This window comes from Nomia melanderi, chromosome 14 (genome assembly GCF_051020985.1).
Source record: "Nomia melanderi isolate GNS246 chromosome 14, iyNomMela1, whole genome shotgun sequence".
NCBI classification, from domain to species: Eukaryota; Metazoa; Arthropoda; class Insecta; order Hymenoptera; family Halictidae; genus Nomia; species Nomia melanderi.
In genome coordinates, this window is record NC_135012.1 from 2,938,877 (window position 1) to 2,944,876 (window position 6,000).

At 46.4% G+C, this 6,000-nt stretch overlaps 1 protein-coding gene across 2 annotated transcripts in view; it reads right to left on the minus strand.

Annotated features, from left to right (window-relative positions):
• LOC116427051 (uncharacterized) overlaps positions 1 to 5,543 on the minus strand; it is a 71,411-nt gene extending 65,868 nt beyond the window's left edge. The window contains exon 1 of one of the 2 annotated variants that reach the window (XM_031976933.2): positions 5,310 to 5,543. The gene's annotated coding sequence lies outside the window, so the exon portion shown is untranslated. Of the gene's footprint in view, positions 1 to 5,136; positions 5,225 to 5,309 lie in introns of those variants that run through there. The other variant, XM_031976934.2, reaches the window with a different exon arrangement.
• Between the last annotated feature and the right edge of the window lie 457 nt (positions 5,544 to 6,000).

Consider the following 6,000-nt stretch of genomic DNA (forward strand, 5'->3'; position numbering starts at 1 on the left):
TAGTGTTTGGCTATTATTATATTATAGGCACTGAAAAGGTGGATCTTCAGTAATCAAGAACTAGGAATAAATATATGTATTTAATGAAATATGGAAACAACACGGACAACATGTAAAAAGTACAACTCAATGCCACGGATGCCAACACACGACTCTTCCTCGCCACTCTCTTAACACTCTTTTACAGACATTCTCTCCCAAAAATCATTCTCTCCCCCACAAGCATTCTTCTCACTGGAAAGCTGGCCCTGCAGTCTTGAGTCCGTGACGTTGTGCAGGCCACTTTCCCTCGACCATTTTACAGCCTGTCCTTCACTCATACTCATTCTTACAATCACTCTTCTTAAAAATACCTTAACCCACGTTAAAAATTCTAGATACTACAATAAAATGATAATAGCAAAATAGTTTTCTTTGAATGAATAACACTGATTGTTATTAAATTAGTCTAGAAATCTTCATCACGAGTCTCACGTCATTGTACGGCAAGGGGTTAATTCTAATCTTCGGAGTAATTGAGGATTAGAGTACTTTAGAAATTCGGCTACCGAAGTTGACGTTCTCTATTGTACTCGTGTCATAGTCGTTGCAACGGTTGCGAGAGGATTACACGAGTTTAGAACGAAACGTTCCCAAAGTGTAATTACGAATTCGTATTCTATCGCGTGTAAGATCTCCAAGGCTGCGAAGAAGTGTTGCTCCTTATCTCAATTAGTGGAAGACCTAAACAGCCGCGCAGCCCGCGGTGAAAAGGAACTTCAGCGCGAAGAGCGCGAAGAAATAGCTGGTCGCTATTCTGGACTTCCGTGACTTCAATGAAATTTCGTAATCTACTTGCGGGTCGTTCACCGGCTATATTTAATTCAGCCGTCTATTTGCCGTTCTATTCTTAACCGGCTGCTCTAGAAATACACGGCGGCCCGCTCTATATCGCTGCGGCCGTGCCGGCTGGGTCGTGCACCCTTCGTTCATTGCGGCTCGCGCGGAGATGCGAGAACTGCGTCTCTCTGCGCGCTGCGCGGCCTGGCGACAGGGTTGATCCGATTACCCCCGCTGTCTGCATCGATATGGATCGGGCCGCGTATCACTTTCGGAACGATGTAATATCGTTAATTGGTTACAAACTGATTGGCCGATCGAATTCCCCGCGATCGGGCCTGGGACGAGCGTGGAATCCATCAGCGACCGTTTCGTCCAGGTTTATTTGATTTATTGAAGATTATGTATTTTAATTGGACCCTAAATAATTGTATCGTTGCACAAATATTTCGTGGATCGAAGTAATTGGTTCGCGATTGAAGGGAACATTGAGTTGTAGACTGAAGACTTCTATTCAAGGGCAATGAAATGTAGAATATATAAAGTTTAATTGTAATTGAATGTAGTATTGATTCGAATGTTGAGTTGATGAGTTATTAACGAAGAAAATAAAATTCTCTTTGATTGGGTATTCGGGAATGATGTCGAGAAAGTTTGTAACAACGGTTCGAATTTAGGTCAGATTGACTTCAACTGCACTCGAGGTTCGAAACACAGCAACAATGGCCGCCGGAAGGACCACTTCATCGGGGAAATCAGGCTGATCAGAAAACCAGTTAATTTTGATTCGCACGATAAACACGGGGCTGGAATTGTATTAAAGAAACATCGGCGGAAGTTTGTTTGGTTCGGTGTATGGGGTCCAACAGGGTCAACACGGCACTTATTGCTGTGTGCCAATCATTTCGCAGAACAAACAGCCCCTCGTGTTTGCGCAGCCGACTATGGTTGGTATCCGCGGTGATCGAATCTGCATTGCAAATGTCACTCTTTCATTGTGTAATTACACGGCATCGCGGTCAAGACGATGCCGCATCTCAGTGACACGAAATTTTCATCTAAAATTAAAAATCCGCCCGCGTGTGCCAAGAACGCGATACAGGACATTTACCATCGACAACGGTGTAAAATTAACTACATGTTTCAACTTTCAAACCTACCCTCCTATGCTTCGAATAACTTAGAAACAAAGTCAGTAGCAAAGTGTACAAATACGATTCGAGGCAAAGGTACAAAATCATTTCCATTGTCCAACGATCGATCGTAAGACAATTTTGTTGCATTGGTGACTGTCTACAGCCACGTTCTCATCGATTCGAAGGTTCAAGCGACCTGATGGAAGCCGATGGGACGAATCAAACGTCGCTCGACGTACTAATTGGTTGCGCTAATTGAAATCCGTCTACAAAACCCCGCGATACCGCCGGTGTCCGTCGCAATGATTAACGCGGAGATAGATACCGTCGGATGAAAGACGACGCGGTGCGTAGACGGCGCACACGCACACAAGTGCACGCGTTATCACCTTGGGAGGTAATATATTATCGGAAATGAATCAATATATCGACTGGTTGTTGTACGACCCGTGGCCGACGCTATGAAAACATACGCCACCTCGGGGATTCATTGCGTTTCTAGCAAGGGCAAGGTCGTCCGTACGTTTTTAGGTCCCTCGAATACTTCGAGGAACCGGAAGCCAGCGAGCTGACTTCATTTAGACCGTGAGGAAACATTTTTTTTCCTCTCCATTTCGTCGACCCTCTTTCAGAGTTCAACTTTCCGCGGACCCACCGTTTCCACCCTTTTTACAAACTTTCTTTGCGACACCATATTGAAAACTTACTCGCAATTTGTTCATAAAAATCTACGATTTCAGTCTGTGTAGATGCATCTGCACGGTTGCAGTAGAAGCGGACAGCGTTGGGCGGACAGTCTTAAACTCAGCGTCGACTGATACTACTACTGTCACAGGATTAACCCTTTGCACTCGAAAGTTTTCCGCTTGAAATATTCAATACTTTCTAGTTAGATGTTTACAAGATTCTTTAAAATAAATTTGTCAAGAAATCACACATAAATTACGGGACAAAGCTATTTCTTTTCAATATTTCACGTATTGATGCAGTATACAAGGTTAAATCGTAAATACAATAGTTTATAATTTCAGTGTATCAAATCATCTCGCGTCTGGGAGTCGCCTCTCGAGTGCAAAGGGTTAAAATCTTAATTTAAAAATTTCGAAAGCCTCCTGATCTTTAATCCTTTACGGTAGAATGTTGCGTCAAGAAGTATTTCTAAGAAAGCGTATTGAAAGCATGGAAACACTATATTGAAGTGAGTTAAATCAATCTAAAATAATCACATTTATAATATATGACTAATGGAAGATTTATTGCAATTATTGTTGATAACATTTTACTGGCGGCAATAGAAACCAAATTTTTCAAGCAGCAGTGTTCAAAATTAGCTTAACATTCGAGCAACGTAGCAAGTACGATGGAATAAACGAACAATAATCCAAAGAAGCTTCTTCTCTTCTAAACAGTGATCGCTAAACTAGAAATATACATTTACAACGTCTTCTACAACATTCTAAAGATCCCAATGAACTATACAAGTGAAATCCTACGTAATTTCCTTCGATTCAACCAGTATCTAAGAGCCCGGGTCTACAAACAAGTGCTCAATCCAGCGATTATCATGCAAATGACCAAACAATTTCGCAGCAGCGTGTCTCTATCGATATCCACACGGTTGCCAGCCGAGCCGACAGCACGCGGGGATCCATTGAAATTCCAGAAACGCGTCGCGGCACGTCTGCGAAATTGGGACGGGTGGTAGCGGAAGGATAATGCTTGTAGTCCTGCGGGAGTGCCGAAAGGGGCGAATCACGTGAGAACACCGCAGCCAATGAGACCCCGAAACCGGGGGAGGAGCCATCCGTCGTTGTCGGACGTTCGTCAAATGCGGTACGGAGAAACGATTACGTCGCTGGCCGCGTCGAGCTAGGGCTATCGTACCGATCTAATATTACACGTACGTATGCGTTTCGCCTTGACATGTCGCAATGGCGGTCGGCAAGAACAAGGACGGCTGCCGCGGCAGGATAACATCGTGGCCGGATAGGCTACGGCCAAGTACACGTCCTGTCGCCTTCTATTTTTACGCCCGTTTTCCCTGTTGTTCAGTAACGTTCGATTGCCGTGTTGCACGATTAGGATCGATCTCTGCCCGCTCGTTCTGCCTCGTCGTCACGTGACGGCATCGCGCGAAACCCGATGCCGTTGAATACGCGAAATTCTCATCGATTCGTTCTGATCCATAGTCAATTCTTAAGCGAGCAGTGTCTCGGTGGTGATACAATTCGAGGATTTCGTGTGGATGGTTTCGATACATGACTGATGATTCTGTAGCATTAGTTATTGTCTTGTCTGTTGATTAATTTGATTGATACGATAATTGAATTGTGAAGATTCGGAGTTGACATTGAATTGAGTATTGGATAGTCTGTCGAGATTGTGTTCTGGAAACGTTTGAAATGTAATGTTACAGTGATTGTTGTGATTAGATGAATGAACGAATCCCGTGACGTTCTCGTCATCGAATAATCGGGACAATTGGGTTCCCGCTGCGATGCAGTGTCGCACGCTGTCGTTTGAATTATTCTTTCGAGGGGATCGAGGGTCGAGACGTTCCATCGGAAACTGAATACAATTAACCCGCACGCAGCGGAGAGTCGAGCGATTCGACGATCGCGTCGATCAATCGCCACGGAAACGAACGGAGATAATATCGAGGCTGCGGCGAGAGCTGCTTGTTTCCAATTACGCGGCCTACGGTTGTAGTTTTCCGCCAGGAATAGAACGCAGTCAATGATTCGACCCGCGTACGTAAACACACGCCGACCCTACGAAACACGGAGACACCAGCAGCGACATGTACGAACGAAAAGTGTGAAAAAGGAAAAAAAGCAGCTCATTCTCGTCACTAAACGCGACGTCCCATCAATGAACCTAACTTGTTCCAACACACACAGCATACTCGAATATTCTAAAACTTCCCGACACTTATCGACCTCTACAAACCTCTCAAAACTAGAACACTACCCAGCCAAACAGAACAAACCCAAGACTACTCTTCCGACGTAACTCTTCTCTTACCCCTAGATCCCAACAACCTCATCAATAATCCATAAAACCAATCTCTCAACCCGACCGAATCCAACAATACAATCCCATTCGACTCATCAACAATCCGATCACAGCGTACAAACAATCACAGTATTACCTCGAATGCACTGATACTACGAGTTCATACTTAATAGAGCAAGCAGTCGGGTCGCTACGGTGTCCCCTAAATTCCCAACGATCTCCGGAGAACCCAGCTGACACGTCGAACACGAAGCTTCCTATTCATCCATGAACAAAACGTGAATCTGATCGACTCGCACTGTGATCTAGTCGACACTAGGATCGCCACGGTGCACTTACGCAGTGGTCGGCCCGCCAGGCAGGGTTGGTGCGGATGATGATGGTGCTCTCGGCTGGAACCACAGAAACGAGACGCGGACCGGGGTCAAGCGAAAGACGACCGGGGGGACCGAGGAACCACCACGAAGTGAAAACCCGCCTGCGCCGGCGACACGAGCGTCCCTCGTGCGCTCAGCTCAGCTGAAACATCGCCGAGCCGCGACTAAGTGTGTTGCTTGGCGGTGTACCGGCGGCTGCACTGCGCGCCTGCAGCGAGGCAAACCGCGCAAGAGCCCTGGCTCGCGGGTGTTCGTACCTCTCCGGCCGTTTCCGGCCCCTGTCGGCTCGCCTCGCCGCCACCCGCTCGACCTCGATGCTTTTTGGCGGTCTACAGGCCGCGACACGGGCCGCCGCGCACCGGCGAGCGCAGCCTGCCGTCTATACAGGGGCTCTGGCCCGCCGTACAACGCACGCGCCCCCAGGGTTGTACCTATACCGGGGCTCTGGATACCTATGCATGCGGGAACAATTGAATTTGCAACCCACGGCACTGAGCAACACATTTTTTACACGGTTTCTGGGGGACGGGGATGATTTTTAGGAGCTGCGTGGAGTCTAGGGTCCACCGAGCTTTGAATTAGGGATGTTTGAGTTGGGTTTAACAGCACTCCAGGTTGTTTTGTAATTAGCAACTGCAACTAATTTTTATAGT